Genomic DNA, 26,995 nt, shown 5'->3' on the forward strand with positions numbered 1-26,995 from the left:
AGATTTGTGGAACTCAATGCACTGAATCTCCACAAATTAGTGCCGTTACTATGACAACCAATTTGAATGTGACAAGCAACTGGTGTCTGAAAAGAATTATATGGGGGGGGCAATAGGGATTTCACCTAGGGCACCATATTTGCTAGAAACAGCCCTGGCTACGAGTACAGTATAACGGCTGACAGGACAGGAAAATGAATCTTATTTGCCCTCAGTTCACTGTTGTTCTACTGAAGCTCCTCGTCACCTGTTCCTTTTCCGGGCTCGTTTGACTAGCGCCTGGCACTGATGCAAAGTTAGAGTGTGCGTCTGAAAAGTCTCCTGTTTGATGTGGTCGTAAAGACGTTCTGAGTCTAAATAAATCAAAATAAGTCAAGAAAAAAAGAGACAGAAACAGCAGTTGTGAGTGGGGTGGACAACCCTAGCTCCACCATTGTGTTAAATATTTTGAACACGTTAAACTGAAAAAAAATAAAATAAAATAATCGTAATCGTAATGCATTAATTTTGCCAGCACTATTTAAAAAAAAATTTAAACTCTTTTTCTGAAAATTTCTCCAGCACTCTCTTGTGGCCCTCTGGTGGTCCCCAGACCCCAGTTTGAAAACCTCTGCTCTACTGCATCTTTACAGTCAGCAATGATTGTTCGCTAGACTGTTCTCAATCTTTCGTTCCACAGCGTCCCCAAAGCATCTCAAGATCTCTCGAAACCATGTGTGGTCAAGCACAGCACCAACGGACTTGACATTGAACAGAAACCTTTCAGCACATCCATCCAAACTGCAACCACAGAGACACGAACACCGCCGTCTACTACCACTGTGACCAGAACAGACGAACCAAAAATAGCAGCATCACTATCCTCACAACCTATCAGCAAATCCACAGATGGAAAATCAGCAGCTGGTCAGAAGACATCAAACCTTGTGAATGTAAGAAGTCAGAACATTGTAAAGAATGAGTCACGTGGCATAAAAAGAGCTTCGGATTCGTTCAGAGATCCAGAAGAGATTCCCGAAGCATCGCGGCTGGAGTCCAGCAGAGACGCCCGCCAGCAAACCAGAGAGAGCAAAGTGGACATGCTAGAAACTCTGCCAAGTTTTGACTCCCAGCCTCAGAGCCAAGAGGTGGCGCAGGGTGAAAAGGTCACGTTCAGATGCCAAGGTGAGTCTAGTGAACTGAAGTGACTGGGATCAAATATAGAGTTTGCAGGTTGTTTAGTTCTGGTCTGGATGCTGAGACGTGACCTGCTGCGGTTTAAATCACTGCACAGCAGCAGCAGTTCACATGTCTGCTCTTATAGCTTCTGTTCTGCCAGAAGGATGAGACTTTATCAATTCCCTTGTAAAAAGTGTGTCAAATTGTATTGAATAAGCAATACATAATAAATGATTGTTTTACTAATTTAAAGAATTAAGCTATTTTTTTGTGTTGACTAACATACTAAAGCACATGTAAAGTATTTTATTTTTGTAATTTTAGCTATAGTTTATTATTGAAAATTAATATATTTTAAATTTAGTAAATTGCAACTTCATTATTACACATGTGTAATTACAAATATAGTTAAATACATAACATATATTGGTAACACTTTATTTTAAGGTGTCCTTGTTACACATGTTACATGTACTTACTATTAGAATAACAATTAATTATGCATAATTACATGCAAGTAACCCTAATCCTAACCCTAACCATCATATAGTAAGTACATGTAGTTAATTAATATATTACTCAGTACTTAAATGTATAATTACACTGTAACAAGGACACCTTAAAATAAAGTGTAACCCATACATTTTAAATGAATTTTAATTAGAAATAACATTAAAGTATATTTTAGTTTATCATAAATGGTTGATCATAAATGTTTAACCATATTTCACAGACAATAGAAGTAATCATGAAATTAAATATAAAGTGGGTCAAAGCACTCAAAACACTAACTGTGTTTAATATACATTTAAATTATACTACATTTTCATTTAATTGCTATCGTAGGTGTGAGGGTGGAGACGAAGCCCCCGGTGTTCAGTTCTCCTCTGAAGGATTGTTCAGTATTAGAGGGACAGGATTTCATCCTTCAGTGCTCAGTGGAGGGCAGACCACTGCCTGAGCTCACCTGGCTGCACAATGGTAAGAGCACACAGTGTTTGAGTGACACATTCAATTGTCAATGATCCAGTAATTCTTCACATATGCTCAGTTTAGCACCAAGCAGAAATCTACAATGTTTAGTAATGCTAGTCAGACTACTTTTAACCTGCACACCAATAGACCCCTCACCATCTGTTCGGTGTCTGTTCACAGAACTAATATAGTTTATTCTTAAGCCTGGCATTGTGTAGTCTATCAGTATTGCTGGCTCTTACAACCAACTGATTTGTCATGTCATTTCAGATAAAAGCCTTGGCTAAATGAATACATGTTCATGTATCTGGCTAAATAACATTATTATAGTCAACTATAACTAAACTTAAAAACAAAACAAACAAGCAAAAAAAATTTTGTTACTTGAAATAAAATTTATGTTAACTGAAAAACATACACACAAACAAACAAATAAATGAATAAAGAAATACTGATGTTATGTTAATTAGTTGCTAAGGAAACATTCCTCATTTTCATTTAGTTTAATTTTATGTACTAAAATAACTAAAACTGAAATAAAATCAATAAAACATACAGACATATAAAAACACAGAAGCTAATAAAAATTACAAAAACAACAGCATTACTAAAACTAAAATTAAAATGTAAACTGAAAAATATAAAAATAAAACTATAATAGCATCTTGTAAATAAATATATTAATATAGAAAGAAAGAAAGAAAGAAAGGGTCATTTTATTAGATTGGTCATTTAGTGTCTTCCTGTATAGGATGGTTTTTAGCCTAAATAACCTGCAATGTGGACCAGACTTGATGGCAGTTGTGTGAGGCTAAAAGTTGCAGAGGTATCAGTGAAGTGAACTCAGATGCATGAATGTGAGGTTTGTTAAATGAGTGGAATAATAGAGACTTATAAGCAATCTTGATGATGAAGTTAAGTGGCTGCTTCGTAACCAGTAGAGGGGAGTTGCTGTTTTCAAAAGTCTAAAAAAAAAAAAAAAGAGAGAGAGAGAGAAAAACAGTACTGGGCAAAGATGCATTAAGATGACACTTTTTTTTAACTCTAATATTTCTGACCAAGATATACATGTATCTGTCTCTGCTCATTTCTGAGAGAGAATGGTTATGAAGGTTAGTGTGTGTGTGTGTGTGTGTGTGTGTGTGTGTGTGTGTGTGTGTGTGCGTGTTTATGTGGTTTATGAGGACACAAATTTGTATAATAACATGGGTATGACATAGGTATTACAACGAGAAGGTGATTTATGAGGACATTTTCAGTGTCCCCGTAATTCAAAAGGCTTATAAATAATTCAGAATGAGTTTTTTGACAATCTAAAAATGCAGAAAGTTTCCTGTGAGGGGTAGGTTTAGGGGTAGGGTTGGTGTAGGGCAATAGAATATACTGTCTGTACAGTAGAAAAACCATTACGCCTATGGAGAGTCCCCACAAGGATAGCAAACCAGACGTGTGTGTGTGTGTGTGTGTGTGTGTGTGTGTGTGTTTGTGTCACTCTGTTCTCTGTCCAGCCAAAATAGTCTTTGCCTATATTTATTATTTGCCTATAATTGCTGTTCATGTGAAATTATGAATGCCACCCCTCAGCTCTTATAGCTGAGTTTCATAGCAACAATTGCATGTAACAGTAGTGCTGCAGTGATTTTGTCAAACTGAAATTGTATTGACACTTTCATTTAAACTGTTTTTGGTGTTCTTAAAGAATCTGAACAATGCTACCAAATCTAACGCAATCGAAACAATACAGTAATAATCTAGAATTTCACATTATCCAGCATCTAATAACAATTTAAAACACATCTAAATGCCCTTGCATCCATTCTCCAAACCACTTGCCCTACATATGGGGTTGCAGGGTTGTTGGAACTTGCAGCATCTCGGGCCAAAGGCAGGCAAAACTTAATGTTGTGGAATATATCTCAATGTTATATCACTGTTATAACACAATGATTCTGTTTTATTGTTACATTTCCTGAAATCTCACCCCACGATACTTGTGTTTTCTGGGTGCATGGTTGGCAGGGTGTTGCTGTGTGGTGCTAAAGTGTTCTGAATGATTGTTTGGGCACTGCTAGGTCTTTTATGGGTGTTCTGGGTTGTTACTAGGGCAGTGCTAGACATTTGTTAAACAGTTCAGAGTGATTTTAGCATGTTGCTGTGCAGTTGTTGGAGTGTTGTTCACTGGTAAAAAGAGCCCAATCTGAAGTCTCTGTGATATTGGTCTCTAGATGTGACTGGGGTCCCTCATTCACTGTCTATTGTGTTTTTTCAAGCTCTTCAGCTATTGTTCTTTTAAGAACTGTTCACTGAAAGCTGAAAGGGGAGCCAGAATGGTCCCTTTTACTTAGTTTTTTTTTTTTTTTTATATAAAACTAAAAAGTTTTTAGAATTTCAAACAGTTTAGCACAAATGGGTTTGAGAAGAAATAAAAAATAAGTGAAAGTATAAGCCACAGTAAACGTGATGCTTACCTGTAAAAACACCACTAATAATTATGTAAATTACAGCATATGCAAGATAATGTTACTTCAAAGGATTCCATATTATTCAATGATTTAACAATTATTATTCAACATTTATTCTGTTTTTGTATAGTGACAATAGATCTTTGCTAATTTACAAAAAGTGCAGTTTCTGCCTGCTTCACTTATTTGCCTTTTGGTTTAACTGTTTTAATTCCATATGAACAGTAGATTTTATGTGCTGTCCTGGATCAGACAGACTGGAAGACTATGGTCACTATAGTGTCTTCATTACAGACAGATGAAAGTCTCTTTAGTTTGACTTTGGGTTTCCCTGAGAAACTGTGAAGCTGCAGCAGGGGCCTTTGAGCAAATATGAGACCTTAAAACCATATAAAGGCAAAACATGCATCACTCACCCTGAAATATTACGCACAGATGGACTTGGTAAGTCAGATATCTAAGAGAGAGAGAGGGAGAGAGCGCTTACTGCATCTGTCCGGGCTGATTTTGCAATTCTTGGAAAAAGAGGGGGGTTTACAAAAAGAAAGGAAAGTCAGAAAAAGAGGAAGACGAAACTTTTCCTCATGATTCCTGATTAGGAATGCTCTTTGAATCCTGGTGGTCTCAGGCACGTTTAGCAGTAAAGTCATTTACAAGCAAAAACATTTAACAATGTGAATTATACTGCAAAGAGACAATGTATGAGTAGTATGGTTGTATGCTATTCTTTACCATTCCCATTTGCCAGATACATTCGCATAGTAATCCTTCCAGTGCCACCAGAGGGCACTATCACTGGAGATCGAAATTTAGGCTGAGCTGTATATTGGTTAAATGCCTGAAATAAGGTCTGTGGTTAACATAAACTCAAGATATTTTCACGTTTTATTCTACAACATTAAATACATTGTCGTTACAGCGTTGTTTGTGTTTATAATCATGCTCTTGCAAACTATTCTAATTTCAACTTTCAGGGAAAAAGTTTTTTTTTAGCTTAATAGTGGTGAGGCTGAAGTCCTGCAATTGTGGTGAAATACAGAGTTTTGGCATGAAACTCTAGATGGCACAGTCTGATAGGTCTAGCTCAATCTGACCTGGTGACATCATTGTCACATTGGCAGCTGATTGGTTCTCTCCTGTATCGGTAGCCAATTAGCTCGCTGCTCAATATTCAAATACCTGGCTTTTGTTTGCTGTAGCAGTTGGCAGCGCACTTCAGAAACCCTCCACCTTCCCCAGCTCCACCTGTATAGATCTGCTACGGGGTGATTCATGAATGCTATATGGGGGTTATTCATATGTGTTATATGTGCAGCAGCAGTATTTCTTACATCTCACAGCAGCATGTTGTGGATGTATTGGCATTAGCAAGTCTCGGTACTTGCTCTGCCGCAGCAGCAGCAGCAGCGTAGCAGATCTATTCCGCCAAGACCAAAGACATTAACATTATCATGTACATTACCATGCCAATCCCTCTGACAGTTGTCATGACAGAAGTTCATTTATAGCCTACGTTTAGTGTTTTACTTCTTAGGCTTCAAATTTGTATTGGTTACAGAGCAATAAATATTTTCTGCAATAATCCAAAACAATGGAAAATTCATACTGTGTCTTTAACGAGAGACAAAACTTCCAGGTTGGCCTTAAAAATATCATCAGTGTAATCACTGCAGCACTCTACATTCTCATTATGATCGCTCCAAAATAACTTTGTTAGTTATTGCAAGTTGTAGTAGTTGTAGTTATAGTAGTTGGCTGCAATTTTATCTACATCATCTTCACCTTGTCCATCCCGGTTTTTGCATAATGGATGAAGTGTCATCCACATCGCTGTCTCAGTGGGATGTTACATTACAAAGTTCTCAGAACTTGATTTGTCAGCCAGTTACTAACACAGTCTCTTTCTTTTTGTTCTGTATTTGTCTATTTAGATCAGCCCGTTCCATATTCCCACACTGTGTTTGAGAATAGTACGACTCAGCTGACAGTTAAAGCAGCTGTTTTGGAGGATGCAGGCGTGTATTCATGTGTCGCAGTGAATGATCACGGCAGAGCTGTGTGTACAGCTCATGTACTGGTTAACGGTAAGACACTCGTCCCCTTCTTCTATATTATTATTTAGCAGCATATTCAGAATTAAAACGTGTTGGACGCTGAAGTCAGTCACACTTAACACTGTCTGAATGTCATTGCATTAGATAGAAAATATCAAACCTGGGTGATTTATTTTAAATAAATATAACTCAAACACACTTTCAATCTAAATATTTCACAAAAAGATGTTTTAAATGATAAAACAATAGTGTTGAAAATAAATAAAAGCAGTATTGTGACATTTTGTGGTTGTAAAATGTTTGTTAATTATGTTAATGGGATTTAATTTTTTATAACATTGGAGCCCAGGCTAAGCAGAATGTTCAAAAAATTAAATTCCACTTTTATTCTCAAGTTCAATTTTATAATATTTTTTGAAAGTAATGATAGCTAGTTTCGGCTCGAAAATGAAATGAACTAGGAAGCCAAAGTTATTATAAACAAAAATCATATCAACAAAATGAACGCAAGCTTGATTTGATTTTTTTTTAAGCAAGAAATGTATCTCTCCTCTTATTCTGGAACCCCTGCAGTGTCCTGATTTATGTTCCATATCTAACTGCAGGGTAATAACATGGCTTTATTTGAATTCTAAATGTTATTGTATCATTCTTTCAAATGTCCTAAATACATTTCTTCCCCCAAACTCAGAAGGCATTTGAGTCATAAAAACCAAAATACTTTTTATGAGTTTTAACTTCACTCATACATTGCAGGAGGAGTTTGCTATGTGTTCCGTTGATCAGTGAATAACATGGATGTGTTTTCCGAGAGTTATTTTAAGGGTCCTCAGGATTAGAGAAACATCTTCTCTCTTGCAGTCTGTGAGGCTGTCTAATGGCGGAGGTTCCATGTTTAAGTGGGTTAAAAATGTAAAATACCAGTCTTTTCCCACACACATTCTGCAGTGGCTCTATCTGATCTGAGTCTCAGAGGACAAGAAGAGAAATTACCCGCCCTCCTAAAAAGAAAAAAAAAGGTTTCATGATTTTTTTCACTGATGTGTTTTCAGAAAATATGCATTAATGTAAAGGTACAATACTATTCAGCATGCATTTAGAAGCAGTGAATAGAAAGTACAGTATATAGATGTGTATAAGGACATGATTTATTTATTCCCTAAATATTGAAGCAGCAAATGCTGCATATTTTTGTTAACTAAACTTAGTGATCGCCTGTGAATTATCATGCTATTATTTTCATTGTACAATAGCTTTGAATAATACCTTTCAAGTTACATAAAAAGCATAATGAATGTCCAGTTTGCTGTCTAGTATGCTGTGCTTGATAGATTAATTTGTGTAAACATTTAAATGTAAAACAATTAGCAATTGATGCTTTGATCATTATTTTATATAATCTAGATTAGTCTTGAAAATCTAGATGGCGCAGGCTGAAAGGTACTTTACATGCAGTCTGCTAGCAATCACATCACTTATTACATGAGCATAAACTGACTGGCCTCTGCATATTCTGCAGCCAATGAGCTGTTTGCTCAACATTGAAATAATATTTGCTGTAAGGTGGTCCTGTAGCACTATCAAGACCTCCCACGAAACCCTCCACCTCCCCCAGCTCCACCTGTCTAGAACTGCTACCGGATTAATGTTTGCCTATTCATGCAGCAGCAGCAGCATATTTTACATGCTCACAGCCAGTAGCAAGTCTGTACTTACTCTGCATGCAGCAACAGCAGCAACAGCATTGTGCAGAACAGATCTAGTCTGACAAGGCTAGACACATTAACATTGTCATATCCATCAAAATGCTAAAACTATTTTTAGAGATGTCATGATTTAAATGAGTATACAACTAACAGTGAATAAAATATATTCATGATAGTGCTTTATTTTACAGTCATCATTTACATACTATTTACTTGTTATTGTAATTACATTAACTGGGTAATAACCCTAATACTAACCCTAATCCTAACCTTAATCCATGTAGTTATAGTATAACTACTTTCTTGGGTAAGCACACTGTAAGTATACTGTAAGTGCACATACTGTAAAATAAAAGGCACCCAAATTCTCCTCATACACTGGATTTAAAAAGATTTAATTACATTCCACCCAGGGAAAAAAAAGAGAAATAAAGTAAAGACTTTTTTTTTGCGTTTTCTGAAAATAATCTGATTGCTGTTTGCTTACGCAAAACCCCAACGTTTAATAGATTTAGTAGATTCAAATGCATTTACTGTAAATATGAATATTGAAATTAGTGGAAAATATATTGTGTTCACTTTTGTAAACTAAACGGAAGAATCACTTTATTATTATTGCATACAATATATATTTAAGCAGCGTCACAAGTGCTGCTCAACTTAATATAAGCATGGCTGTAATTTGGTTTTAGGCAGCCAGTTCATATTTCAATTGCAGACATCACTCGGATACAAGCAATAATTCTAATGTTCTAATGCGCAGCACATACAGTGAGTATCTATGGAGACTGATTCAATCACAGTGATGATATCACTGATTCAACCTAAATACGTTAATTATTACCAACAAATTCTATTTTTATTTGTTAAATCAGGTAGAAATAGCTCTTTACCGTGACTGCAGGTTGCCACTTTTTAAAATATGCATTCCCTCTTGAGATTCTTTTACCCTACTGCAAAAAAAATTTATACAATATGAGATAAATTGCCATATATATCTCATTTCCATGTGATGTTGAGGAACAGATTGAGGGAAGCACTTCTAAAACAGCTGTATTCCCGACTGACCTGATGATATGGCATCTCCACAGCCTGCAACATCCATTAACTTTCTGATGCATCATCTAATAGTTCTAACATGTTTGACACAGGATGTCGCCCAACTTTTCTCATGTAGAGTAATCATGTGACTGACTTTGGTGGAGTACTGAAGGGGACAGTGTCAGCACAGATGCTGCTCTGTGTTTATGTGATAGACTGCTGGAGATTCAATAACTAACTGATGTAAAATACAGATAGATCTGTGGTAATTTAACAAGCTAATGTTTTTAGATCATGTGAACATGATTGCCCTACAGAAATGCCCAGAACACAGAATCAGAGAGTACTTTTAAATTAGAAAATGCTGGTGTTATCACACAAGCACGAGTGCTATATTTTTAGCAGGGTTTATGTAGTCTGTATGTTGTTCTTTAGCTAAGTCAAGTGTTAAGAGGTCTGCTGCTCCTCCTGTGACTGATGTGAGGAGACCGTCTGCCCCGGTGTTCCTCAAAGGTCTGCAGGATCTCAGAGTCATGGACGGCAGTCAGGTCACCATGACCGTGGAAGTGTCAGGTATGAAAGTTCAACATGAGTTCAGCTTCTCGAACTTGGAGGAGAGCATAATGAGAATTCTCTATTCTATTCTATTCTATTCTATTCTATTCCTGTGTAACTCTGAAGGGTCTCCTGACTGTGTATTTGCATGATTAGGAGGTCACATAATCATGCAAATACATATGCAACATATGAACAACATATGTATTTCAAACATATGAAATACAGCAACATATGAACTTTCTGAAGTCATTCAAAAAAATAAAAAATTAAAGCATGTTTTTTCTTCTTCATTATTAATATGACTCGACCCCAAAGCGTTAAGTGTCAGCACTGTGGTTTGTAAATCATAGTAGCCTACAATTTTCTTTCACACTCTGTTAGTCAGTGCTGTTGATTATTCTTTATTTTGCCCCACTGACCTCCATTCATTTTCTCTAACCCTAATTTGCCTAAACATTTGCAAGTGTGATGTGTGTTGTTGTGTGTAGGAAATCCTGCCCCTGAGGTGGTCTGGCTGCATAATGGAAAAGAGATCCAAGAGTCTGAGGATTTCCATTTTGAGAGGAAGGGCTGTCGGTATACTCTCTTCATACAGGAAGTGTTTCCTGAGGACACAGGGACATACACCTGTGAGGTGTGGAATGACGCCGGAGTCGCTCGGACTGAAGCCTCACTCACTGTACAAGGTAAAAATCACACTGTTCCTTATTATAAACATTACTTAATTAGATAAATTACCAAAGCAGGTATGATCTACAACTAGACACTGCCAGAGTTTTTTTTTCTAACTAACTCCACTTTTTCAATTACTTTTAAAGTGATATTACGGTGATATGATCTTATAATAAATATTATGATATAATAGTTAAATATGGATGTGAATATCTGGATTTTGTTTTGTTGCTCACAGAGCCTCAAGAGGGAGTTCAGCCCTGGTTCATCACTAAAACCAAGTCCTCTACCGCCTTCTTGGGTCAACACGCTCTGCTCTCCTGTGCGATCGCTGGTGACCCCTTCCCAGAATTCCTCTGGATGAAGGATGAGCAGGTAATATCTGGAGATGGGGACTTTGAGATCCTACAGAAGGAAGATGTTGTCTCATTGCTCATCAGGAAAGTGAAGACACATCATGCTGGAAACTATGAGATTTATCTCAAGTAAGAGATTTGTATGTTTATTTATTTTTCATTTTTAATTAAAGTCATTGTTCATGTAGTTTGAATTCATTATATGTATAGTTAGAGATTTAGATATTTGGTATTTGGTGATGTTGTTGACTCACTTCGAGAACTTAACACATACAGTAGTTGTTAGTACTCAAATGTGAAGTTTATTTTAATTAAACAATAATGAAGTTTAAAAAGGTTTTTGTTCATTAGGGTTTGTATTTGGGGTTTATTTTGTTGATTCTATGTAAAGATGTGAAATATTTGACAGTTTGCCCTAAAATCAAACTGTATCAAAGGCATTATATCCCAAATCAAAACTATTTTAAATTATTATTATTATTACTATTAATTAATGTATTTATATTTTTGCATTGTGACACTATTTTTATGATGACTTCTTTAAATTCTAATGACCATAAAAAATTATAATATAATATAACAATGAAAATATCAATATTATTTTAAGCTATTTCAATTATGAAGTCAAGTCAAGTCACCTTTATTTGTATAGCGCTTTATACAAAACTGATTGTCTCAAAGCAGCTTTACAGTGTCAAACAGGAAAATAGTTTTCTGTTTGACACAATGCAAGAGGACAATAACAAAGAGTAATATTTCAGATAAAGTATTGCTACGTCATGATAATAATAATAAGACTTTGCATCACAGTATTTTAACTGTAAGAAATGAGAATCATTTATAATGAGAAATGCACGTTACACATAGAGAAAAAATAATGGCTCTAATTTCTGCTGGGTAAAATGTTTTCATGAGATCCATGCATGCAAGTTCACATGCAATGAAATTATGCTTGGAGACAGTGCTGTCATATCAGGAAAGGTTGTGTTTTTTTAGTTCTTCATTTACTTTTTCAATTCAGCATTTTACCATAAATTAACTTAAGCGGCCAAAACTCTTCTTTTGATCTCAGGAATAAAGTAGGAGAGTGCAGGTCAGTGGCCACTCTGCAGGTCAGCGAGGATCCCATGCCATCTGGTGACAATTCTCATAAACGGTACATTCTCCTTCTATTCTTGCTATCCTCTTCCCCAAAGCTATATTTACAGCCCTTACCCCTCAACCCCTGCACTAAATCTACATAATCTCTCTTTATAACCAAACGCTCTGTTTATGCTTCCTCACTCAGCTGTGCTGTTGTGTGGGTTAGTCTAGGGGCCTCATTCTGGTCTCATTTCCCTATAAGGTCTCTGAAGTCATCTCTGATGCAACTCTGTCGTGTTGAACTAACTCTCCCCCTCGATTAAGCTGCTCTCCAGTGTGGGCTGAGCTAGCTGGGGCTTTAACCATCTCTGTATTTTCCCCACTCTTCCTGTGGCAGCCGAGGGGTGGAGAGGACTGCACCAGGCAGGGGAGGACAGCCAGAGACTCCCAGTGCTGCAGCGTCGCTCTCTGAGCCACTCTGGGAACACGACAGTCAGGATCAGGAAGAAGAGGAGGGGTGTGCCAAACGGCGTATAGAGACAAAAGAGCATCGGGAAGACCAGATCCGTCAGCAGGAGGCCGAGCAGATCGACTTCAGAACTGTGCTCGGCCGCAAGGTCACCACTAAGAGTGTCTCTGAGGAAGACCTGAAGGAGATCACGGCCGAGCAGATGGACTTCAGGGGGAACCTCCAACGGCAGATCAAGCCCAAGACCCAGACAGAAGAGGAACGCAAAGTCAACTCTCCACAGCAAGTGGACTTCAGAGCAGTGCTGGGAAAGAAAGGAAGCCAAGGCCCAAAACCTGCTCTTGGATCCTTAGTGAAAACACAACCCAACAAAACTGAAGCTGTTGACTTCAGATCGGTGTTAGGCAACAAGAAAAAACTACCAAGCCAGGACAGGAATGGAGAAAGCCAAGGTGATAAAGACACCCAAGGAAAGGAAAATGATGTGAATTGTGTGGATGGAGGGATAAAAGAAAAAACTAAAGCAGTTGGAAAGAAAGAGCCCATTTTTACGCAGAAACTGAGTGACGTGATGGTATTGGATGGGGAACGTTTGCATCTACAGTGCCAACTTTCATCTGAGTCTCCCGCTAAAGTGACATGGATGCTTGATGGAAAACTCATCAAATCATCCAAATTCATCATCATTGCTAATGAGGGTAAGTGTTGCAATTCACATTCGATTTTACGTAAGCTGACTAATTTGTTGTCTTTCATGAATGAAGTTTGACGTTGGGGTGTTTATCAGGGGCTAGATTCGTTTATATGCTTGAGTACATGTTTCAAGCATCAGCAGACCAGATGTAGTCACAGTGTGATATTAATTTTATACTGCGGTTCTGCGGTACAAGAAGTTAATATTGAGTACCTGACATTTCAAACAGCCAACTTTGCTGCTGAGAATCACAAAGGTTGGTTGGAACGCCACAAATGCAGGCAATCACTCCTGAAACACCACTTGTCCAATCAAGAGGACCAGAACTAAGTGTTACATAATTGTCTTTAAACAGTAGTCTCATGACACTCTGGTTTCAGCTGTGATAAAATGGCAGGAGTGTAACTGGATGAGGGTTTAATCAAGGTGTTTCATGATGCGACAGGGCTATCTATAATGGTGTTTGAGAGATTTGCAGAGAAATGTAGTGTTGAGGTGTTGAGTGAGGGCTGTATCTCTGTGGCTTGGACCCCTGTGTCATTAACAGCATGCTAACCCTTTCTAATGGCGCTTTTCCACTGCGTGGTATGACTCGGCACCGCACGGCTCGGTTCGGCTCGGTTTGCGTTTCCACTGCAGTTTAGTACCGCTTTAGAGTGGGCGGGATTATTCACATGTCGTTACAGTTGCGCCGCCTCTACTGCCGCAACTCCTGAAAAACGTTTTCATTCCGCGTCGCCCCATCAAGCTCTCACCGGATCTGCTCCTCTGCTATCAACGAGAGGAACGTCTGTACTTCCTCAACAGATCACAAAACCAATTTTTTTGGTTGTTAAAAAAAGGTGCGCTCATTCAAAACAGTTGCTTTCGATCCTTCGCTGGCTGTGCTGATTTCAATCTAGCGGTTCTCTTGTGTTTGTGTTGCAAGTTCAGTGACGCAGGTAGTGACGATTCTATCCGGCCAATCAGTGATCAGCAGAGTTTACACATAACGTTTTGGTAACGGTACGGTTCACTTGGAACCTCAACCGAGGTGGTACTAAAAAAAGTACCAGGTACCAGGTACTGTACCCAGTGGAAAACCCCCCAAAAGTGAACCGTACCAAACCGTACCGTGCCGTACCATGCAGTGGAAAAGCGCCATAAGAGAATGAAAGACTTCATTTGACTCAAGTATATCAATGTTGTGACCAAGACAAGTTGACCAGTGTACTAGACAAATATCTGATTGAATATGCATGTATGGATTACAGCAATATTGGAGGAATTTTCTGCTTTGACAACTACCAACATCACTTGTCATTTGCCCCATATATGTCTTTGACATCATGCAACAGATACTTTCAAAATAGGTTAACTTTCTCTTAAATGAAGGGACCTTTGAAGAAAAATCATTAAATGCGTTTGTATGTGTGTGTGAGCAGGTGGTAAGTGCTCTCTGACCATTGATAAAGCTCTACCTGAAGATGAAGGACAATATGTGTGCAGGGCGGAGACCAGCGAGGTCAAGACAGAGTGTTCCTGTATGGTCCTAGTGGACGGTGAGTATATCTCATTACATACCAGTACAATAAATGAGTTTACAGCATGCTCTTCCTGTATCCACGCTATGAAACTCAATAGGCTCTCTGAGAGATGAGGTGTACTGTAACCGTATGTGTCAAAAATTTAGTTATTTTGAATGTTTGAATGAATTTTACATTTAAATGTTAGGTTGTTTTTTTCATCTATAATATTCTCAGAGAATATTATGAGAATATTTTGGTTTCAGTCTGTCTGTTTTTGGGCTGGGCAGTGTGTTTGACCATTTCCCTAGAGTCCCTGCCTAAGCTCTGCATCTTCCGGTAATTACTGACCAGATCAGCCTGCGTCACGTTCCTTGCATGTCCTAAGATCTCCCTTTTTCACTTTGCATGTCTTTACAGCTGTCTCTAAATACCTTTATCCCACGTAGCATGTTCTGACAGTCATCTCTGGATCTCTGTTTAGCTTTACAGGCCATGTCCCAATGACCATCTCTAGATTTCTGTGTCTCTTTTTCTCTGTTTTGGGTTTCAGGACATGTCTTCACAACAGTTTTGAGTAACACTTTACTTTGATGGTCCCTTTAGAACATTCTATTGACAATAAGTAATGTTGCACCTACATGTCTACTAACTCTCATTAGAGTATTAGTAGACTGTTTGCTTAATATCTGCTAACTCTTTATTGTGATGGTCTCCCAACAGACATTCTACTGACTATAAGCAACTTTGCAAGTACAAACCCGATTCCAAAAAAGTTGGGACACTGTACAAACCATCTCCGCAATCATTTCCAGGTCCATATATCCAGGATAACATATTCTGACAGTCATCTCTGTTTCTGTTCTGCTTTATAGGACATGTCCCAACAATCATCTCCAAATCTCTCTGTCCCAACTACAGGACATGTCCCTACAGCTCTTTCTGTCTCTCTGTTCTGCCCTCCAGGACATGTCCTTACAGCTGTCCTGCTTTACTAGACTCAACTCTACAATCATCTCTGTCTTGTGAGATGTCCAACATGTATAATGCATGTCCAGTTTATCTATCCATTGCAGATCTCTTTGTCCTGTTTTTGACAACCACCACTGATCTCTGTGTCCTTGTGGTTGTCTCTAGATCCCTCCATCCCTACAGCCATCTCTTTCTATATTCTGGTTTCCAGGACATGTTTTTACATCTGTTTATAGATCTTGTGTCCAGATTTCGTAGTCCTTCTTTACTGGGCATGTCCCTATAGTTTTGTCTAGATATCTCTGTTCTGCTTAACAGGCCATGTTCCTCCAACCATCACTAGTTCTCTGTTTCCTGCTTTACAGTACATGTCCTTACAGCCATCTATCGATCTCTTTCTCTCTCTCATTTTAAAAGACATGACCTTACATCTCTCTCTAGACGTATCTGTCCTGCTGAACAGTGACAAAAGAAAGACACCTTGAACTAACATATATGATATTATTTCTTTGCTTTATTATTGTCAGTTACTTGCATAAACATCTAATACAGCGTCTCCTAAATTGACGTCTACAGTTTTAACAGCTAAATTCCATTTTTTGACCTAGGGTTGAACTTTCTGGCCTTTGTTTTGGTCTTGGCAATAAGCGGCAGTAATAAATTGGTAATGAATCCTCAAAAGAATTACTTGATGTAATCAGCTCAGATAGTTTGGGACCTTTTTTTTTGGTTTGTTGAATTTGAAATGGATGCATAATACGCAGATTTCATGATCACATGGATTTGATTCTTATTTTGTTCTCCGTGTTACTCTATGTGTTCTGTCTTTCTGTCTGTGTTCAGATCCCAGTGTCTCCACACCAGCTGATAAGCGGAGCAGGAAGCCCTCTACCCCGACCACAGAGAGTGAGTTTCCAAAATATGTACTTCCTTTTTTATATCCCAATATGGAGTGGCGTGGGAGATGTGAACCTTTCCCACTGCAGTATGCACACACACACACACACAGCCATGTTGCTTGTGGCTTTTATAGACAATATCACTAGGGATATATCACTGAGAATAATAAATTTTTTTATTCTATTGTTCGGTCCACAATTTAAAGAGAAAATGTATTTTAATTGTTGGAGATTATGTTTAGCATGTTGCTACTTTCTGTTGTAAAAATATGCTTACGATCAGATTAAAAACACGATCAAACAAAGACATCTGTCTGCATGTTGCCTAATTCGTAATTATCTGCAGATTCAAGGAAAGATGAAAACTGTAGTGAACAAAATAACGTTTTAGGCTGGACAGTTATTGATAAAGATTTAGTCCTGACAATATTTTCTATTGTTGCCATATGGTCTTTAGTTTTACATAGTCCAGAAGTTGTAGTATAGTATAGCATAGCCTAGCATAGTATCAAACAAACCCTAGAAGAGGTCCATGTTCACTGTAAACCAATTATTCACTTCTCACATTCTTCATCAGACGAGATGTTTGACAGGACTGCTGGAGAGCTGACTTTGACTGATTTTAAATGTTAACAAACTCAGTGAGCAAGAAGGAGACAGACAAAAATGAGGGGTGAACAAAGGCTTGTTTTAGAGATATAAAGAAAGAATATAACAGTAGAGAGAAAGAGAGCGAGATCATGACTCTTACTGCATGACCGCTTGGCAAAACCCACTTTGGATTTCCATGTATGGGCTCAGTCAAGACTCTCACTCTCACTCCACGAGGAGTGTTGTATGAGTTTTCTAACATCAATGTTTTTAACATGCCTAACATTCTTTAGAATGTTTAGTGAAGGTTTTGTACACTAGTGAGTCTACTTTTCGCCTTCTCTCTTAGCAGACTTTGATGTTTTGCACTGTTTTGTTTTGAACTGTATCTTCAGAAATTGCTGAAAATGAAACTGGCAAAACTGTTGATGTGTCTCAAAAGGTTCCATATGTCTTAAGGATATTAATTATTGTTTATTCTTAAAAGAAAGAAGAGAGACTTTCTTTTTGGTCCTCTATGAATAAAAAAAAAGTTTTGTGTTTTGTGGTTGCAAGTGATTTTGTAGCATCTGAAGGTTAGGCAGGTCCTCCACCATAGAGGTTACATTCAGTCACTGAGTTTTTTGCAGTCATGGAAAATTTGGGATTAAAAATCATGAAGCTATAAAAATAAGCATTGGTGTCTTGGATGATGGAAAATTCTAACCTCCAAGCACCTCTGAGTCGCTGGTGGATATTGAACCCAATTGGTGTCCTAAAGGACTCAGTGCTTTCATAACCTGTTCAGAAACTGTTACTGCTGATTTCGGCTTGTGCACATCGCTTGTGTCATGTTGTTTTAGGTTCATCCATCATAATAGTGTATTTCTGTTCTCTATGCTATGCATGTTAAAGCAAGCATCATTGTTACGGTTCCACAATGGTTATTTGATCCCTTAAACTTTGGTGTGTGACTCATCCCGCTCTGTACTGTATGTAGTACCATAGAATATGGAACCTGCAAATTCAGTCATTGAAAAAGTAGTATGTATTACATTTTTCCCTGTGTATCATGTCGCTATACAGCCTACCTTCATTTATCGAAGTTCTTTCAGCATGAAGAAATCAGGCTAGCATTAAACTCCCTGCACTACAATAAAAAAAAATAAAGGTGCTTCACGATGCCATAGAATAACCTTTTTGTCTAAATGGTTCCATAAAGAACCTTCAACATCAGAAGAACCTTTCTGTTTCACAAAAGGTTCTTTGTGGCGAAATAAGGTTCTTCAGATTACAAAAACGCAAGAAAGAGATGGTTCTTTAAAGAACCTTTGACTGAATGGTTCTTTGTGGAACCAAAAATGGTTCTTCTATGGCATCGCTTGAAGAACCTTTTGAAGCACCTTTATTTTTAATAGTGTATACTACTTTATCTAATCTAATACTTTAGATTCACTTGCTTATTTAGTTAATTTATTACAGGCTGAAACAATGTTAAAGAGTGCAACAGTAACCTGTTTCTGTGCTTCTTTCTTTTTGTCTGCCTGGTTATTTTCAGCAGTGGTTGACGGTGTGAAGTGGTCTTATATTGTGTGATTTGTTGACGCAGTGGAGGGCAGAGATTATCTGTTTCTCGAAGTGTCTTGAAGTTGTCAGGCCTTTAAACAGATACGTTTGATCCTGTGGTCCGAGACAATGTAGACTAAACATTATGAAACATGGAAGTGGGATGCTGTTGCAGCGTGTGTTTTGTGTCAGCAGTATCCTAAAGCATCTGCTCCGTCTTTGCCTTTACTCACTGCCTCTGTATTTGTCTAATAAACCTGTGATTTACATTTATGTCTTAACAAACACCTAACTGGATTTTGTCAGATCTGTACGTTAGTGTATACTACTTTATCTAATCTAATACTTTAGATTCACTTGCTTATTTAGGTAATTTATTACAGGCTGAAACAATGTTAAAGAGTGCAACAGTAACCTGTTTCTGTGCTTCTTTCTTTTTGTCTGCCTGGTTATTTTCAGCAGTGGTTGACGGTGTGAAGTGGTCTTATATTGTGTGATTTGTTGACGCAGTGGAGGGCAGAGATTATCTGTTTCTCGAAGTGTCTTGAAGTTGTCAGGCCTTTAAACAGATACGTTTGATCCTGTGGTCCGAGACAATGTAGACTAAACATTATGAAACATGGAAGTGGGATGCTGTTGCAGCGTGTGTTTTGTGTCAGCAGTATCCTAAAGCATCTGCTCCGTCTTTGCCTTTACTCACTGCCTCTGTATTTGTCTAATAAACCTGTGATTTACATTTATGTCTTAACAAACACCTAACTGGATTTTGTCAGATCTGTACGTTAACTGTTAGTGTTTGTTGGGGCATTGTGAACAAATGTTATTTTCCCATCATTCTTAATCCAAACGCCAACTTCAGACCATTGGAAATGTTGCCCTTTTGGGTTAGTACACTCTAAAAAATGCTGGGTTAAATACAACCCAGTGCTGGGTAAAATAGGGACAAACCCAGCAATTTAGTTGTTTTGACCCAGCGGTTGGGTTACTACCCAGAAGGTTGGGTTAAACATTTAACCCAACTGCTGGGCCAAAACAACCCAATTGCTGGGTTTGTCCCTATTTTACCCAGCACTGGGTTGTATTTAACCCAGCATTTTTTAGAGTGTAAGAAGCAGCTTGAACACTAAAATAGATTAAAATCAGTAATGCTCAGCATGGAGAATAAAGTATATGAGAAACACCTCCGTTTGACATCAGGATTACCTGCTACCATGTGCAGTGACTTACAGTATAATAAGTTTAATAGGTTACCAACATAACATTACACTCTAAAAAATGCTGGGTTAAATATACCCCAGCGCTAGGTTAAAAGAGGACAAACCCAGCTATTGGGTTGTTTTGACCCAACTGCTGGGTTTGTCCCTTTTTAACCCAGCGCTGGGTTATATTTAACCCAGCATTTTTTTAGAGTGTACCATTAAGCTCAGGCATGCAGAATATGTAAGGAACATATTCTTTTTGCGAAGACTGCATTTTTAATCTAAACTTCTGTTTAATAGGATGTACAGTTTTAAGGTCTTAGGTCATGTCTAAAGTATACAACTCATGCATTCAGATTAAATTTTTTTGGACCACTTGAATTTTTTGGAAAGTATTTTGATTTTGAAAAGTTTCGTTGGCTGAATACCCAGGAGCACAACAGTACAAGCGACTGAACGGACTGTACTTCCAATTCTTGTAGTCTTATTGTCATGTCAAACTGTCTACTCCAAATAAGTCGTTTTGTATATTCGGTTACCAATGGTGATTTGTTTATTTGTTGAATGTTTACATGAATAATTCCTGTTAGCCACTTAGTATTGCTTCCCTTTCTGTAGACACAAAACACAAGCTTGTGAGAGCAAGTCAGTAGATAACTTTACTTTAAGAAAGTAATATATATTCATCCCTAACCTAATCTAGTCCATTTTTTTTGTAATTTGGTCAAACATTTCGACAAACACCAAGATGTATGGACATAATGACAGCATCTAAAATATGAAATTATTTACATATGCACAGCTTTAGAAATGCAATTATTTATTTTATGTAGTTTGAGATATTTTTAGTATGACCAAAAAAGGCAAAGAGCAAAGAACCTTAGCAGCTGATCTCTCCTAGTACATCCAGAGAAAAACATCTCTCCTTTCCTCTCATTCTGCCCTCCCTTCTTCCCATTTTGTAAACATAAGAGTGCATGTTGTCTCAAATACTCTAGACTCTATGAGTAGATCTACTGGTCGATGTTAACATTCATGTGACTTGAAACCTGAAGGGATATTAAAAGCAAAGTAATTAAGGATAAATATCAATATCATGCTTACGGCCATTCATATAAATCCACAAATATGGCTTGTGATGCAGCCTGGAATTAAAATGACATCGAGTTTGTTCATTTAAGCAAGAGGAGAACTTAAATAGTTGGGTGGTTCATGATCAGTTTGTATGTTGAGCTTATTTTCTTTGTTAACTGTAATGTGATATCTGATCTTTCTTTATTTCTTGTGTTCTTCACTTCAGATGAGGCCAAAATAAAGAAACCCCCACCCAAAACGCTTCCTAAACAAGGTAGGGTCAAATCAGTCATCATCTGCTTGGTTTAAAGATACATTCTGTGTTAAACTACTTTCAAATGTGACCCTGGACCACAAAACCAGTCATAAGGGTCAATTTTTTTGAAATTGAGATTTATACACCATCTCAAAGCTGAATAAATAAGCTCTCCATTGATGTATGGTTTGTTAGGATAGGACAATATTTGGCCGAGATACAACTATTTGAAAATCTGGAATCTGAGGGTGCAAAAAAATCAAAATATTGAGAAAAATCGCCTTTAAAGTTGTCCAAATTAAGTTCTTAGCAATGCATATTACTAATCAAAAATGAAGTTTTAATATATTTACAGTATTGGAAATTTACAACATATCTTCATGGAACATGATCTTTACTTAATGTCTTAATGATTTTTGGCATAAGAAAAATCAATAATTTTAACCCATACAATGTATTTTTGCCTATTGCTACAAATATACCCCAGCGACTTAAGACTGCTTTTGTGCTCCAGGGTCACAAATAATTGTGTCCCTTTTGTTTGAAAAAAAAAAAAAACTGCCAATGTGGTAAGAAACATAATCTTAATTCAAGGGGAAAATCATTGTTACAGATTTATTATTTTATTAAAACAGCAATGCATGAGCAGTTCCTCCACCTAAGAGTAGTCCCACCTAAAAATGATGGTTTAGATTGTAAAGCTAACAAACATGTTTATGTTCAATAACAAAAATACTACATGCACATTTTGGCAAATTACAGATGCTATTAAAACATAATATAAGTTTTGTCCTGAAACAGCATTTTTTTCAATACATTTCTAACCCCTTCAGCAAACATACTATAAATAGAGCCCAAATTGTCAATATAATTGGATTGTGTGTGTCAGGTGCTCCTCCTCAGATCCAGCAGTTTCCTGACGATATGAAGATCCTGGCGGGTCAGGAGGTCAGTCTGCTGTGTCAGTTTACTGGAGCTCAGCCCATCAGCTGCACCTGGCTCAAGTTCCGCAAACCAGTAAGAGTCCTTTCACCTTTTAACATGTGCAGAAGCCCTGAGCAAAAGAGAACGACTGCTGAATGTTTTATTCTTAAACATGCAGATGACACATGAACTCACTCACTAGTCCTTTTTTAAATGCTTTGAGTAACATTAGGGGCAGTCGTGGCCTAATGGTTAGAGAGTCGAACTTGTAACCCGAAGGTTCGAGTCTCGGGTCCGGTAGGGATTGTAGGTGGGGGGAGTGAATGTACAGCGCCCTCTTCCACCCTCAATACCACGACTGAGGTGAGACCCTTGAGCAAGGCACCGAACCCCCAACTGCTCCCCGGGCATCGCAGCAAAAATTCAAATGTTCATGGTGTGTGTGTGTTCACTACTCACTGCTGTGTGTGTATGTGTGCACTTGGATGGGTTAAATGCAGAGCACAAATTCCAAGAGTATGGGACACTTTCAAGTTGTTTTTTTTATATAAATTGGTGTGTCTAAAAATGCTGTCTAGGTAGGCAGCTCACAGCTTTTCAGAAACAGCCATCATCCTTAATGACCAAACACACCGCAAGCACTGGCATATCCCTCTGAAAACATCTTTGTTACTCCCATTTATTCCATTTAGTTGACTTTCCAATTAAACGGAACATTTGGAGTAGCCTGTGTCTACAGCTAGCAGGTGTGTTCATGTTGGTTCTGCGCATCCTTTGCTCCTTCAGATTCAGGAAGGTCAGGGCATCTCGGTGGTGAGCACAGACAGCAGCAGTCAGCTGACCATCACAGAAGGACAGCAGGAGCACTGCGGCTGCTACACCATCGAGCTCAAGAACAGCCACGGCGTGAGACAGGCCGCACTCAACCTCACTATAGTCGGTAAGTGTGGACGCTAGTGAACACTGGGGCATCTGGGAGTCATTACATGAATTTCACAACATTTGATAAAGCACAAAAATGTACTTTCAAATACCAACTAAAAGACGGAGGTGTTCACACAGGACGGGATTGTATTTGTCAACATAAATGTGTTCTACCCAAGATGAGATTTGTTAAAACACCAGAGGGAGAGACATTTTCATGACAATGTCATCAGCAAATTTTACTATAGGAATACAGTGCAATGCATATAAAATGAACAGTAAAAATCTAGCGTAGCGTTAGTTCTGGCAGGTCACGTTAGTCAAGCTCGCATCAGCTGACTCTCAGCTGATCCCCATCAGCCTATGGGAATACGACACCTATCTAAGTTCATATATAAGGTCCCGCAGTAGTATCAGCAGTTTTCGCATTGCTCAATAGCTAATTACCCTCCTCCATCCCCAACTCCTCCTCTGTCCATTTATATAAAAAATAAAATATGCTGTAATAACATTCTGTTGCTTTTACAGAAAATAAGGAAGATGAAGCTGAGCCCTCAGATGACGGTAGGTGTCATGTTTGTGAAATTGAAGTTAAAATCGTTACTGTCATTTTTTTTCTATTTTCCCGCTTACATTTAGAGGAAATGGTGAGGTTGTACAGATAACCAAACGTGTCATATAGAACATATATGTTCTATATGACAGGTCGGTCCTGTTAGTACTGGTGTCCCTCAGGGCTCATTACTTGGTCCCTTGCTTTTCAGGATTTATATTTTTCCTCTTGGGCAATTGTTAAGATTTCTCGAACTTAACTACCATTTTTACGCTGACGATACCCAGATTTACGTCCACTCTAATCCGGGCCAAGATGTGAGTATTTCCCATCTCTCACACTGTCTCCAAAACAGAAGTTATGCTTCTCGGCTCTCCCCATAAATTGCATAATGCTGGATCTTTAACTTTGTCTGTTGATGGTGTTGCTCTGGAGTTACAAAGAAAATGTAAAAATCGGGACGTTATTTTTGATCCCAGCTTGTCATTTGAGCCTTTCGTGCTGAACACTGTTAAGCTCTTGTACTTTCATCTCAGAAATATTGCACGGCTGCGACCTTTGCTGTCTTTCTCGGTTGCTGAAAGGTTAATTATTTTGTCTTTTCTCGTTTAGATTACCTTCTTATTGGAGTCTCCAAATCTTGTATTAACAAACTACAATATTTACAAAATTCAGCAGCTAGAATTCAGTCAGGGGCCAGGGTTGTTGATCATATAACTCCTGTTTTGGAACTGTTGCATTGGCTCCCGGTTAGATTCCGTATTGATTTTAAAGTTCTCATGTTAACATACAAGGCACTGCATGGTCTGGCTCCTCAGTACTTGGCTGAGCTTTTAATTCCCTATACACCTAGTCACAATTTGCGATCTTCTTAGAGTGGTCTTTTAGTCGTTCCTTTTAGTCGGGGGTGATCGGGCATTTTCATCTTACGCCCCCAAATTGTGGAATTCTCTCCCGGCTGACATCAGGGAAGCAAATTAGTTAGGCATTTTTAAATCTCGTCTTAAAACTTTTTATTTTTGTCTTGCTTTTAACTGATTGCTTTTCTGTAATTTTGTGTATTTGGATTGTTGTGTTTGCTTGTGTTGTAAAGCGCTTTGAGAAAGTACTCATTTAAAGGCGCTATACTAAATAAAATGTATTATTATTATTATTATATGTATAAAGAAGGATATAGGGGAAGGAAAAGTACAGAAAAACCTTGTGCATCTTAAACAATTGCATAGTTCATATTACTCTCAAGTTTTTACTTTTATATATTGTTTCCAAATACATTTTAATGTCAGTCCTAAATTGTTCAATCATAGGCATTTTTCAAATCATTTGAACTTACGAATATAATAACGAGGAAATGTAATAATTAAATAAAAAAATAAACATTAACAATCTTAGCTTTTTTTTAATAAGCAAAAAATTATAATTTTCCCAGAATAAACGAGGGGCATCTTTACATCTTCATGCTGATGTGTATTTGAAAAGGTGATTATCTCGTGCTAGTAATCAGAGACAAAGAGGATGTAAAATGCACATGGTTCTCAGTTTTGTGCTGTTAGAATGTGCTATTACATTCTGAATTATTACAGGAAGGTTTTTCAAAACCCTTATGCACTCAGATTTCAAAGTTTCAAAGGAGAGAGAAAAAAAAAGAATTAAATATTGCAATTTGACTGATTATAGATGATCTAGAATGACAGGGATCCATTTCCTCTCACTTCACCACAGAATCAGAGAAGAAACCGGATTACAGAAATGTGACTATCAGGACAGACGTGAAGGTGAAGGACCTGTATGATGTGGAAGACAGACTGGGCTCGTGAGTATGACAGCAGATCAATAAAATGGGGTAAATTATTTGATATTACCGCACCATAAGGGAACCAGTAACAACATTCAGCTGGCATCCCTCTATTTTTCTCTTGTTCTATAATCTGTCTAATAAAAGGCAAAAACAAGTGTGAGTTTATTAAACATAATAAAAGAAAATCAGGATCTGAAAGTTTGCATTTCTGAGTTTTATTTCTTTCTTTTTTTTTCAGAGGGAAATTCGGGACTGTTTTCAAACTGATAGAAAAGTCCACTAAAAAGGCGTGGGCTGGCAAATTCATAAAAGCGTATTCTGCCAAAGAAAAATGTGGCTGAATGCTGGTGTTCTTCAGAATCTCTGGAGGGGAGCTGTTTGAGAGGATCATAGACGAGGACTTTGAGCTGACGGAGAGAGAGGTGATCAAATACATGCTTCAGATCGTGGATGGAGTAAATTTCATCCATAAGAAAGACATCGTCCACCTGGATCTCAAACCTGAGAACATTATGTGTGTCAATAAGACTGGCAGCAAAATTAAACTCATTGACTTTGGACTGGCACGCAGACTGGGTCAGTATAAAAACCTCAGACTTGGTTTGTTTCAGGGTTTTTTTTTATGAGGTTTTAGCATTTTGTATGTATGTACACTGCCGTTCAAAAGTTTGGGATCAGTAAAACTTGTAATGTTTTTTTTAAGAAGTCTCTTCTGCTCATCAAGGCTGCATTTGTTTGATCAAAAATACAGAAAAAAACATTAATCTTACTAAATGTTATTACAATATAAAATAATGGTTTCTATTTTAATATCCTTTAAAATATAATTTATTTCTGTGATGCAAAGCTGAATTTCCATCAGCCATTACTCCAGTCTAAAGTGTCACATGATCCTTCAGAAATCATTCTAATATTCTGATTTATTATTAGAATTGTCAATGTTGGCAACAGTTGTGCTGCCAAATATTTTTTTGGAAACTGCGATACTTTTTCAGGATTCTTCGATGAATAAAAAGTTAAAAAGAACAGCATTTATTCAAAATATAAATCTTTTCTAACAATATAAATCTTTGCTATCACTTCTTAACAATTTAACACATCCTTGCTGAATAAAAGTTTGAATTTCTTTCAAAAAGAAAGAATAAAAATGTACTGACCGCAAACTTTTGAACGGTAGTGTATATTGTTAGAAAAGATTTCTATTTTAAATAAATGCTCTTCTTTTTTTTAACTTTTTATTCATCAAAGAATCCTGAAAACAAGTATCAGAGGTTCCAAACAAATAATAAGCAGCACAACAGTTTCCAACACTGATAATAAATCAGCATATTATAATGATTTCTGAAGATCATGTGACACTGAAGACTGGAGTAATGATGCTGAAAATTCAGCTTTGATCACAGCAATAAATAAATTACATTTTAATGTATATTAAAATAGAAAAACGTTATTTTACATCATAATAATATTTCACAATATTACATTTTTCCTGTATTTTTGATCAAATAAATGCAGCCTTGATGAGCA

The 26,995-nt window shown here is 37.5% G+C and overlaps 1 pseudogene; it reads left to right on the forward strand.

Annotated features, from left to right (window-relative positions):
• The window catches only part of LOC107588259 (myosin light chain kinase, smooth muscle-like), a 103,007-nt pseudogene that overhangs the window by 68,172 nt on the left and 7,840 nt on the right, over nucleotides 1-26,995 (forward strand).

This window comes from Sinocyclocheilus grahami, unplaced genomic scaffold (assembly GCF_001515645.1).
Source record: "Sinocyclocheilus grahami isolate Dianchi unplaced genomic scaffold, SAMN03320097.WGS_v1.1 scaffold100.1, whole genome shotgun sequence".
Classification (NCBI taxonomy): Eukaryota; Metazoa; Chordata; class Actinopteri; order Cypriniformes; family Cyprinidae; genus Sinocyclocheilus; species Sinocyclocheilus grahami.